The sequence below is a fragment of the Cebidichthys violaceus genome, unplaced genomic scaffold (genome assembly GCF_023349555.1).
Source record: "Cebidichthys violaceus isolate CVI_PGR_0920_01 unplaced genomic scaffold, fCebVio1.0.p SCAF_24, whole genome shotgun sequence".
NCBI classification, from domain to species: Eukaryota; Metazoa; Chordata; class Actinopteri; order Perciformes; family Stichaeidae; genus Cebidichthys; species Cebidichthys violaceus.
Window position 1 is genome coordinate 8251970 of NW_027176417.1, and position 13200 is coordinate 8265169.

Consider the following 13200-nt stretch of genomic DNA (forward strand, 5'->3'; position numbering starts at 1 on the left):
AACAACATTCATTTGTACTGACGTTTGCTACTTTATCTGATGTGTAATATTCACATATTTTAGTAAAAGTATCAACAACTGTACTACGAGTTTTACATTAAAGATCGAGATGAAGTAGAAGTAAAGAAGTATTTAACGTGAAGTTTAATCTTTGCAGTCGTATCTAAAATGAATCACATTTTATAAACTGAGCAGATATTTTGAATGTAAAAGTATCTGAAACTACAGCTGTCAGATACATGTAGTAAAAAGTACAATATGTCCCGAGAGTGGAGAAGTATAAAGTAGCAGAAAATGGGAGTAAAATACAAACACCTTGAAATTGTACTTCGGTAGAGGTATTCATACTTTACATCACTGCGTCAAAGAACCAAAACACCAAGGCACAGTATTTGTATGTAAACGAATACTGAAGTACAATTCTGAGGTACTTTTACTTGAGTTGTCGGTTTTATGCTTCTTTACACTTCGTCACTACATTTCTCTGCACTACATGTATCTGACAGCGCATATTACAACTTCATCAACAACTATACGATATGAAATCATTACACTTCAACAGTACATAACGTAGTTTAAAAGTGCAGTAATATATACAGGGACCAAAGCACGTTTACTTTAACTACTTTAAATACTGTTGTACTTTAACAAAACATGATATTGATCTGCTTCTTTTTCATATTCAAGACACAGGAAGAACAATAAGAATAAAAAGTAAACAAACACCATTAAAGACAAATATATTTAATAATAATAATAATAATAATAATAATAATAATAATACAGTTTTTTCAGAGCTGTAAGTTAAAGTACTTCTTCTTTTACCAAACCAGATAGATTTTTTTCTTTTGTCAAATCACATTTCAGAAGATTTTATTTTGTTAACACTTCCGGTCTTCGGTGCGCTCTAACTGCAGGCAGCTTCACGCGGGCAGCAGAATAATAAAGTGGGATATTCCGCGCGGTTGCCACAGAGCCTCCCTCTCTCTCTCTCTCTCTCTCTCTCTCTCTCTCTCTCTCTCTCTCTCTCTCTCTCGCCCACGCTGCTCCCTGCGTGACGCAAATCCGCGCGTGGGTGGACACACGGGGCGTGGGAGGCTTTCTGCACGGAATACCAAACACAGGCAGGTTCGACACCCACAGAGACGCAGCAGTTTGTACACTTCATGTTCTCAAAAGTAATGAATGCGGTGGAGAGGATTTCATCCTCAGCTGTAAATACTGTCACAATCAACAGTCAATACATTCAGCTTATATACCGTCTATAAATATATATATATATATATATATATATATATATATATATATATATATATATATATATAAATATACACATGTGTGTGTACTTTAATGCATGTACAATGACAGCACGAGGACGCATTTTACACCTTTACATTGTTTGTATAGATGTACAATGCGGACATTTACATTTTGTAGTATTAGTTGTATATTTATATCTATAAATATTCCACAAGTCTATATATTGTGCATTGACACTGCCTGTAAAATGACAATATTATATCTATAAATAGAGTATATATATGTATATTTTCTATATGTAAAGTTTGCATGTGTGTATATTTGTACATACTGTAAACCTGTAAAATGGTACGTTTATATACATATATGTGTGTAGATATGTATGTATTATTATGCGTCATCTTTTTATGTTCATGTGACATTTTCAAAATAAAACGTATTCAAAATGTGCTGAAGGTACTTTTCAGCTTCGTCACATGTGTCATGCAGTGAATATATAAGTAGTACATCAAAGTAACCCACTGACTGATATCCAGCGAGTAGTTTTTAGTCACGTGTGACTGAAGTTCAGCGCCTCACAAATGCGTCAATGAAACGGTCCTTTATGCAAATGAGCAAGGCAGACGTGAGTCATGTGACCAACTGGTTTCCAACACTGGGAGGAGGAAGTTCACTGTCAATGGTATATTTATATATATATATATATATAGATATATATATATAAATATTATATATATATATATATATATATATATATATATATATATATCTATATATATATATCTATATATATATATATATCTATATATATATATATATATATATATATCTATATATATATATAGATATATAAATATATATATATATTATATATAAATATAGATATATTAATATATCTATATATATATTTATATATCTATATATATTTATATATCTATATATAACGACTTTAACCACTAATATTGCAACTAGTACTACTGCGACTACTAGTATTACTGATGTTTATAGTACTACTGCTACTACTTGTACTAACCTTACAACTACTACTGATGCTACTATTACTTATAAATACTACTGCTACTCATTCTACTTCTTCTTCTACTACTGCTAGTAGCCCCAGTACAGCTCAGTCTAACACAAGTAAAAGACATATATATATATATATATATATATATATATATATCTACTGTACATATACATATTACTGCTACTACCTCCTCAACTACTGACACAAGTCCTAGTGACATCACTAGTACTAACACGAGTGTCGCTCTTTAATTACTACAACGTGTACAGCACATTACTGTGAAGTAGACTTCACAAGTAGAGAGCAGACCTGAAACACAAGTACTGCGTGTAGTACTCAGTGAAACTCTAATATCTGCAAGACGAAGCCCAGAGAGTCTCCACCCGATCACTGTGACTCCGCCTGGTTCCCCATCAATCAGCTATTTTGGGGAATTAGGCCACCAGTGTAACACCCTGGAGACGAAAAACGGCTCCCCCCCCCCCCCCCCCCCCCCCCCCCCCCCCCCACACACACACACACACACACACACACACACACACCTCGTAACTCCCCCCACCACCCTGAACACAGCAGCCAAAAAAGTAAAATAAAACAATTTACACACAACACTGCAGCTCCTTCTTATGTCTTCAAAAGCCCAAATGATGAGAAAACTAGTATTTGTACTCTGTGTGTGTGTGTGTGTGTGTGTGTGTGTGTGTGTGTGTGTGTGTGTGTGTGTGTGTGGGGGTGGACGGGGTGGGACTGCTTGCTTTTGAGATCCTCTAATTAAATTCAGAAGGAAACTAAAACAAATATCAAAGCAAAACTGCAGATTAGGCTGAAAACATCCTACAGGAATATTAAGCTGATTCCAAAAATGAGCACAAAATGTGAGCTGAATGTTGTTTCTGCACATAAACTACTAAAGTGTATGAATATTACAGCGTTGATAGGAATGTAACGATATGAATATGTGACGATTCACCATATTAAACACTTTAAACAGTCAAAAGTGTCATGAAACTCTCTTAAACACTGAGAATTAGACGGGAGGATCGGGAACAGTCGCTACCGCCAGCGGCAGGTTAGCTTAGCTTAGCACAAAGACTGGAAACAGGGGGAAACAGCTAGCGTGGCCCTGAAACCACAACTTCTCCTTCTTTCACTTTAGTTTTTCTACGCATGAAACAAACGATATTCACGTATTAACTGGAGAGATTAAGAGAGGCCGGGTGGACTTTGTAACAGCGGGAACGGCTAGCTGTTTTCCTCTGTTTCCAGTCTTTGTGCTAAGCTAAGCTAAGCTAAGCTAACTGGCTGTAGCTTCATATGTACGGTACAGATGCAGTATTGATCTAAGGATGAAATAAAAGAATTTTAATGCGTGAAGAGCAACTTGATCACTGACTTTCTTACTTCATTTACATTTTCATAAGCTACTCAATGATTCACAGATTGAAAGAAAAGAAGAAGTCACTGTAGTGCACAGGAACATATGTTTGAATAGAACAGACATCAGACGGGTGAAAGCTCAGGAACAGGTTAGCAAGATTATTTTGTCACGAAGTGTAAGTCAAGAATGAAGTTTCATGCAAATGCTTCTGATAACTTTTTCCAAACTGAGGTCGGCAGGTAGGATTCCAGACCGCCCACCTTCAGCCTCTGAATCCACGTCTGGCTGCTGTCTGTGTGTGTGTGTGTGTGTGTGTGTGTCTGTGTGTGTGTGTGTGTGTGTGTGATGCACATATGACCTTCTGACGGCGTTCCCATGGATCAGCCTCCAAGCAGACGGGGATCAAATCAAACACTGAAAGAAACGGAGAGGAGAGGGAATATCAGCTCCATATCTCTCTCTTCTGACCTCCCTCTCTCTCTCACACACACACACACACACACACACACACACACACGTACACCACACTCAATATCCAACAAGAACCAAACAAGAACAAATTAAAACGAGAGCGCCGGCAGGAAATAGGATGTCCACCCACACACAGAGGTAGGTCGACACCCAGGCTGCCTGTTCCCACAAGTCCCAGTTTACCCAATTTATCAGCGCTGACCTGCTTCTTAAAGCTTCTTCTCACTTTATGTACATTTACACGAGTCAAAAGAACAACATTTTAAGTGTCTAATATTTGGTTTATGACCAAATACCTGCAGGGCGAATGAACATCCCCATCAGCCTCAGCCGTACTTTGAGCGTAGCACTAATTAGCACATGCTAACACGCTCAACAGACAGCTGGAACGTTCCTCAAATCAATGCGTTCAACAGACATGAAGGCAACATCCCATCATGTTCTCCACACAGTTTTACACTCATTAAGACTTGACCGTTGCTCTTTTAATCGTCTCGTAACCTTCTGCTTCTTCTTCTTCTTCTTCTGCAGAGCTTTAATGGCGCCCGACTGCGGAATATTGAACAGAAATGTGCATTAAACCACATGTTCTCCAGCAGAATATCATGACAGATACGCAGAAATAAAACTAACTTTAGTTTTTTTTCTTGACACACATGTCTGCACTTGTCGACATTCTCTGCGTAGTTGTATCTCTACTCCGGCTTGTTTTGAGTTCATCAGATCTAAACACCCCCCCCCCCCCCCCCCCCCCCATCCCCATCCTTCAATTTAGTCCTAAAAACATTAAAAACCGCCGAGAGGAAGAGGTGCAAGGTTTCCACACGACAGCAGCAATCTGCTTTCATGTCGAGCTGTCAATCATTCCCAAAGAGTAGGCGTCACACCCCCCCCCCCCCCCAACAGTGGATGTATCTCATTTGGCAAAGAGCCTCTTCATATTTCACTTTTCAGGAGACGCCTGTTCGTTTAATTTCTGCAGCTCTCTCTCTTTCTTTTTCTTTCTCCCTGCAACTTTTTTTTTTTCCCTCTCCCTCCTTCTTCTCCTTCTTCTTCTTCTTCTCCTTCTTCTCCTTCTTCTCCCCCTCCGGAGTAGAAACACATTTCAATGACACGCCCACGCCTGGGCCTGTCAGCCCCTCGCCCTGTCAGAGCGCCCACGCTGCTCTGCTCCCTTTTCTCCCTCCCTTCTCCCTCCCTTCTCCTCTCCTTCCCACATCCTCAACACTTTGCGCTCTAAAAAAAAAAAAAAAAGCAGCTCTTTTCATCCAAGTTCCTCTTTTGGAGAAAGAAAAGAGGAACAACAGATTCCGTCTCCAGGCGGTGGTGGAGCTCGTCATGGAGTGTCCCTTTTCATTTGGAGGGAATATGGGTTACAGGATGGCTGTGATGCCAACAAACACACATTTTAAACACTCCTATTGTCGTCACCACCCAGGATTTAGGCGTGGGACTCATTGTGATGGGCGAGGACGTGTTGAGGAAGCGGCGACCTGGTCAGAGAGTCGAGTCCTTGTGGTCCGGCTCAGAGAGACTCACCGTGTGGACATGCTGAAGCTCAGGCTCTCCGGTTAGCAGAGTCTTACTTTGTGTCTGTTGAGGAAGTGTGGGATGGTATGAGCGGCTTATGTCTGACTGCACACGTGTGTGCCTGCGTGGGTGGGGAGTGTGTATAGGGGCGATGTGTGTGTGCGTGTGTGCGTGTGTGTGTGTGTGTGTGTGTCTTTGCACACAGATTACACTCGTGTGGGCGTTTTGGGCAAGGATGTGTGTGGGTGTAGTGAGCGTGGGCGGAGGTTATGTGACATACAGATAGAGACGGCAGTGTTCCTGCAGAGTGTGTGTGTGTGTGTGTGTGTGTGTGTGTGTGTGAGAAACTTTATGCACAAACAGCTATAGGGGCCCTGCTGCCTGCTGGTGTGAGAATGTTCTGCCTTCACTCTCATCTCCTGCAACCTAAAGTCACAATCACCTCCACCACAACGTTAAGTACCGGTACGCACAAGTAGCAATACCACAGGTACAAGTACACAAAGTATGAGCATCAAAAGTCCTCATTCAGATAAATAATATATATTACATGACTGGATCATATTTATTGATGCATTAAAGTGTTCATCGCTGTAATGTTGCAGCTAATTTGAAGTACTTATGTTGTAGTATACAATGGAAATACTCAAGTACAAGTACCTGAAAATTGTACTTGAATACAGTACTTACTTACTTAGTTACACTGACAATTAGTTGATCCAACGTGAGTTAATTAAAGCTATTTTTATAATCTATGCATCATTTAAGTCAATAATAAAGCAAAAAATGCTTCTTTTTTTGGTTTAATATTGTTGTAAAATAAATATATTTAGGTTTTTGACTGTTGGTCCTGCAGAACAATATTTCTGACAGTTTGTCTAAACACTTATCTAAAAAAATAAGAAACAGATTTACTGACATGAAAATAATGAAATATAATATAAATATAAATATAGAATGTCACATTTTAGAAACGTAGTTTGTAAGTGCTGTGCTTCCTCTCAGTGTGTTTCGGTGCCTCAGCCGCTGCGCTTCACTTCAAGGCGTTGCAGTTTTAGGCGCTGGCCCTTTAAGTTAAGGCTTCAGTGGGAAGCCCTGTGGCTCCCTGCTGACAGGCCGTGGGCTGACGTGGAGGGGATTTGCCCGCTTCCTTTTGGCCACGTACGGGCCTCAGCGACCCTCGCCGCCCACGGCGTCCTCACCCCGAGAGCGCTGCTGACGTCTGACACGTCTGCTATCTCCGGCGGAGGCAGACGACCACACAGTCAGAGAGAAACCGGCGTGACGACATCCACCTTGAGCTCCTCTGAAGGTGTGATTAATCTGTTAAGTGCATTAATTTTCTTTGCAGAAAGGTCAGATGCGACTGACATGAACACTAAAGGGGAGTAAAAGAGAAAAAGTCCCTCGCAGGAGAAGAGAAGAAGAGCTGGTAGGAATGATGAAACAATGCGAGCTACAAGGGTGTGAGCAAAGTTGAGGCAGGCTTTGAAGTGAAGCCACACATTTTGCATGATTATTGCTGTTAAGTTTTTGATCTGGAGCCAGCAGGCACGAAAAACAACAGCAGCTTGGGATTAGTCTCCCCCCCCCACTCACACGCCTACCTTGCCAGCATAAGTCCCTGACTCAATTAGAAAAAAACCTCTGCAACTTAGGGCTCCTCACGCACAAATCCCCACACCGGCCTGCCCACGTCCCTGCAGCACATCACTGGCAGCATCTGCTGGAATCACAGGGTACAATGAGAGCGCGGGGATCTGTCTCGGCGACATTAATACACACACTGATAAGACAACAGGGCCGAGCACACAGAGGAAATCAAGATTTATCTGCCTTTAATTAAATATCGCAGATCACCCGTGGAGGCTTCTGCCTGCGCTTCAGTCTTGACGGGATTAAAAAAAAAAGAATCAAACAAGGTATTGAACCGTCAACCCTGCACGTGTTAAAACAAATGATCTCTTCCTTCCTGGTACAAAGCAGAATTAATCTGAGTCATAATTTCCACAGAAGTTCGGTGAGCTCAGTGCTTCCCGGTCACGTCGGCCAACTAGGAAGTGAAGCGGAGCCGCTTACTGGAAGCTTCCTCCAGGTGAAGCAAACTGTGGAGGAAAATGCAAATGGGAACGTCATATAAATGACTAAAATGTAAATGTTGACTGTAAAGTTGGTCCTATTGGAAGTCACACTGCACCAAAGAATCCACAAGTCCTTTTCCCCGGAACCCTTACCAATCAGATCGTTGCAAATACTCATTTTTACCACCTGTGTCCAATCGGCTCTCTCTTTTTGCTCTGTTTTTGGTCTCCACCAGCAACTCTTTAGCTGCTACATGCTGCACTGTGTTCACCAGCTACCTGTCAGCAGCTAGTGAACAGTGGAAACAGCTGCCTGCTTCTGCTGGATACACAGAATCCTTAAAAAGATGCAAAAACAGATTTCATTCCGAGAAGACTATTTTGATCCGGTACAAAAAACGGATTCTTACGATCGGTTTCCTTTTCTCGTTTCTGCCACTTCATAACTAATCCAATAAATCCTGTCTGAAGCTTAGATTACATTCACGATGTAAATCTCTGACTGACATCTCATTGGTTGAGAGAGTGGCCCCGCCTCCAGCAGGAAGTGGATGACAACACGAGGGGCTCTGCACTAAAAGTTTGCCGGGGTGTCGGCCGAAAGCTTTCAGATGTAAAGTGCAGCTCTCCCGTTGCGTCGGGCCCCGCGGGGCTGCGGGGGCCGGAGGAGGGCCCGACGGGGCCGAACGAGGCCGGCCTGCTGGGCTGCTGGGCTGCTGGGCTGCTGGGCTGCTGGGCCACCGGCCGCCCACGGAGAGGCCTGGCTGGGTGGGCGTCATCTATGGAGCAATTGATCCCAGGCAGGACACAGAGGGTCCCTGTTGTCCTGCTCCAGCAGCAGACCTCAACACATACTCACAGTCACTGCAACATGTACTACTACTACTACTACTACCTCGAGTACACTATTCAACAATACTCAACAGTACTGCTGCCTCTTTACCTGCAATGATGATCAGATACGATGTGCTGAGATACTACTACTACTACTACTACTGTAACACCTGTAATCCTACAATCTTTAACATCTACTACGTTGCATAAAAGTAGTACAAGTATATCAAAATAACTACTAACACCACTACAAGTATTACCAACTGCTGATAATATTGTTATATACTGATACTATCCATACTGCTGCTGGTACTACTGATATTACTACCATCGTGCTCTTGCCACTAGTACTTAAGGCACATGTATTTCTATAGCTAGTACTACAATTACAGTACTACTTGTGCTTGAATTGGACTACAGAGTACTTCTTAATGTGTACTACTGACTAGTATTGGTGGAAAGTACACATGTATGTTACTTAAGTAGAATTTTGATGTATTATACTTGCCATTATACTTCTACTTCACTACATTTTAAACAGAATTATTGTCTTTTAATTGAGATTTTCTATAAAAAAACACTGCTTACATGTTACTACATCAATACTAATGGTACCAGTATAATATGATAGTACAACGCTGACAGTAGCCACTCTGCATCACGAGTACTTTTTATACTTTATGTACATTTGTCTGATAAAACGTGTTATACTTGTAGTTTTCTTTTAGCTTCCAACACAATTCAGTGAAGAGCTCAAACACGAACCTCTTAAAGAGATCAAAGAGCTGAAAACACAAGGTGTACTATGAACACTGAGGAAAGCGTTGTACTAGTACATGACTTTCTGCGCTGTTGCTCCTGCTGCTGTGGGTTCCGTGTGGAGGTGTTTGCCTGGAGAGGGTCAAAGGTCACGCTCACTTTATCACCACAGCGGAGAGCTTTGTAGGTTTGGTGCTGACTTTCAGGCATGGAGGGAGTTTTGGGTCCGAAACTTTTTTTTGTATATTGTCTGCAGATGCATGGTCAAAACTGAGATGTTTTCTGTTAGTTTACAGGTACAACAGGAATCAGAAACCATAAATAGTGTCTGGATCTGAGGAGGTGTTCTGATCCCACTGAACGGATTAACTACTTATATACACATATATATACATATATATATATATATATATATATATACATATATATAAAACTCAGGTGTTTTGACTGATGAACTCAATAATACATCCACAGAATCACTATTCGTTAATTAATCTATAGTGTCTGGATTAACAAAGCACAAATATCACTACAATACTGAGTTAAAGCCTCTAAAGAAGTTAAAATCAAAAAGTAAATATCTGATATTTGTACTTAAAACCAAAGCTCTAAAACATGGACGTCTGTCAGGCTCCAGCTGCTACATGAATAATAATAATAAAGTCTGATCAGAAAGCGGCTGTTTTCAGCTCACAGAGGCCTAAAGAGTGCCGAGGATCACAAACACATTGACTTTGTATTCACCAAAATACTTGAAGTCACCAAGTAGAAGTACAAGTACTACAGATATAGGAGTAACCTTTCATCAACATAACGTACTAAACATCTGCATATGACATCTTAACAACAACCTTCCTGCTTCACAGGTGCGGTCCGTCTGACAGCAGCATCTGTTGGAGTCCGCCGATGTTGACGCTTCTGGGAAAAAGAGATGTTATTGTAATTAGTCCGGTTAGTGACACTTCACTCTGCATCTCACGCTAATTATCCTCATAATCCATAATCAACCACATCGTAGACCTCCACTGCTGCTGGCAGCCTCTCATTGACTTTTAATGACTAATAATGCATGTCCATTATATAACAAGCACGCTGTCTGCGCTCTCTGATCTACCATGTGAGCGGATAACTGAATACACGATCACTGTTTGTTGTTTGTATTCTCCTCCTGATCAGCTGACGATCAGCGTATTAAATATCACACATGAAACACGGCTAACCTCCCATCCTGCTGACGCTCCTCCTGATCACATTTGTCTGGTGAGGCGGTTGAAAGGCTCTGGCAAAACATTTTGGAAAGCGCCACCCATTGTGACCGCTGGATGAAAAATGTTAATTTTCCTCTCTTGATAATGATGCGTGTCGTTTCCAAATGTGATTACACAAACAGAATGGTGTGTAACACGCCTGTAATGTGCTTAAGATGTTTTAAAATACATTAGCATGCCTGCACACTGTGAGGCGTAGAAGACCCTGAAGGGAACCTTGAAGGTTCTCTTTAGATTAAAACTACAGCGGGACCCGGGACGGCTCCCTGAGGAACCCCAGGGTTAAGGGCTTACAGTGAAATAAAGGTCATGTGTGACATTTAACAGCTGCTGTGGGATTTTATAAACTGTGTCTGGTTATTAGAAGATGGACATTTATTAAATTCTTTTAAGAATGAGTGCCGATCTCCTATAAATCAACTCAGGTATGTTTTACCATGTTTATGTATTAAAGACGTTTTGTCTGTGAGCAACTAAGTGATCCGGATCTCAGAGACCTGGATCACCTGGTTCTTTACAGGAAATAATAAATAAAAACCTCAAAGTGGATCCTCCGTTTGGTCCAGAGAAACGTCCGTCATCCCAACACCCGCCTCCTGCATTGAATCAAACAGTGAATCAATGAAGGGTTTTCAGTGTGTCCAGCAGACCTTCTCGGTCCCGTACGTGGACAGGAGACACGGCAGCGTTGTCGCTCCGCTGTGCGCTGCGTGAACACAGCCGGTGGGCCGACGGGAGAGCGACCATGACAGCTGTCTGCTCTCATAAGGGTTAGTCTGCTGCACACGGTTCACACTGCAGCTCTGTCCACGCTGCCGGGAAACCAAGCGGCTAACGGGGCTGAAGGCAGCGATCAATGGAGGCTGTGAGGCTGTGTGCTTCATCGTGGTCTACTGACTACCAGCTGACAGGAAATCAGCAGCACACAGGATGATAAATACATATGTTCACTATAATCAAGATCGCAGGTCTTTAAATCACTATGGCATCAATAAATGTCCAAATATTTACAACTATTTTCACCTTGACGTCTTTAGATGCTTGTTTTGCCAAACTGAATACATAACAATGAAATGTACGAGTACACTATTTAGAAATACTCAACAGTACTGCTGCCTCTTTACCAGTAAGCTTATCGGATAAGATGTGCTGAGATACTACTACTACTACTACTACTACAACTACTAATACTACTACTACTACAACAACTACTACAACTACTACAACAACTACTACTACTAATACTACTACAACAACTACAACTACTACTACCACTACTACTAATACTACTACTACAACAACTACAACAACTACTACTACTGCTACTACTACAACTACTACTACAACTACTACTACAACAACAACTACTACTACTACTACTACAACTACTACAACTACTACTACCACTACTGCTACTACTACAACTACTACTACAACTACTACAACAACAACTACTACAACTACTACTACTACTACTACAACTACTACAACAACTACTATTACTACAACTACTACTACTACTTCTACTACTACTACTACAATTTTGATGTATTATACTCACCATTATACTTCTACTTCACTACATTTTAAGCTATGTTATGTATTTAGTTCATAAATACATAACAACAACAACACTGAAATGAATAATAAGTTAACATTAGCCGCAAACTACAAATAGCATTAGCATTTTTGGGGGATATATAACTTCATATTTGATTGTTGAAGGGACGCTTCAGAGCCGGGGCAGACCTGCTGTTTAAATATGAACCACCACACAAGGAATACTGTAGTACTATTGGCCCTGATAGTGATTTGGAAGAGCACCAACACAAGCAGTACTTGTCGGTGCTGCACTGATGCTGTAGAACAAACACACTGAAACGTGTCGCTGGGTAACGTGCAGCATATGTGCTTTTAAAATAGCCACAAGTCTCTCCATCCAGAACGGAGAGAGCAAGAGGCGCGCAGCCAATAAGCCGACTCCCTGCCGTCTGCAGTCCGACCCTAACCCGACTCAGGTGGTCCCGATCGCGGCGCCGCAGGAGGTCTGACCCGGGTTGTCTGTGGAGAGGACTCGTCTTTGACCCGCGACCCGCTCAGTTACGCCTCACAGTTCAGTCGTTTAGCTCGCCGGGCTGCTGCAGCTCGCTTCAGTGGTTTCACTAGTAAACACAGAGAAGCGTCACAACACCAGCAGCTCTCTGTCATCAAGCCGGACACCTTTCAGTCCTCACATCTGGAAAGTCCCACTGAGTCCATGACCCCAGGGGGGTTTGTTATCTCCAGATTCACACAAATGACTGATTTCTGCAGCAGAAGTCTATTTATGAGTTCTGAAAACTTCCATTGAGACCATTCACTTAAGGCTGTGGTTCCCAACATAGGGGCCAGGGCCCATTCTAGGGTCCCCAAGGTAAATCTGAGGGGTCACAAGACGATGAAAGGGATGAAGAATGAAATGCTTATTACTTTATCTGCTTTTTTCTTATGAAATACAGACAACATCTGATGAAGGGTCACAAGTAGCCAAGCCGTTTGGGAAACATTAAGAAATGTTAAAGAGGTGTAAAGTTTAGGAAGTGTAAAGGTTAC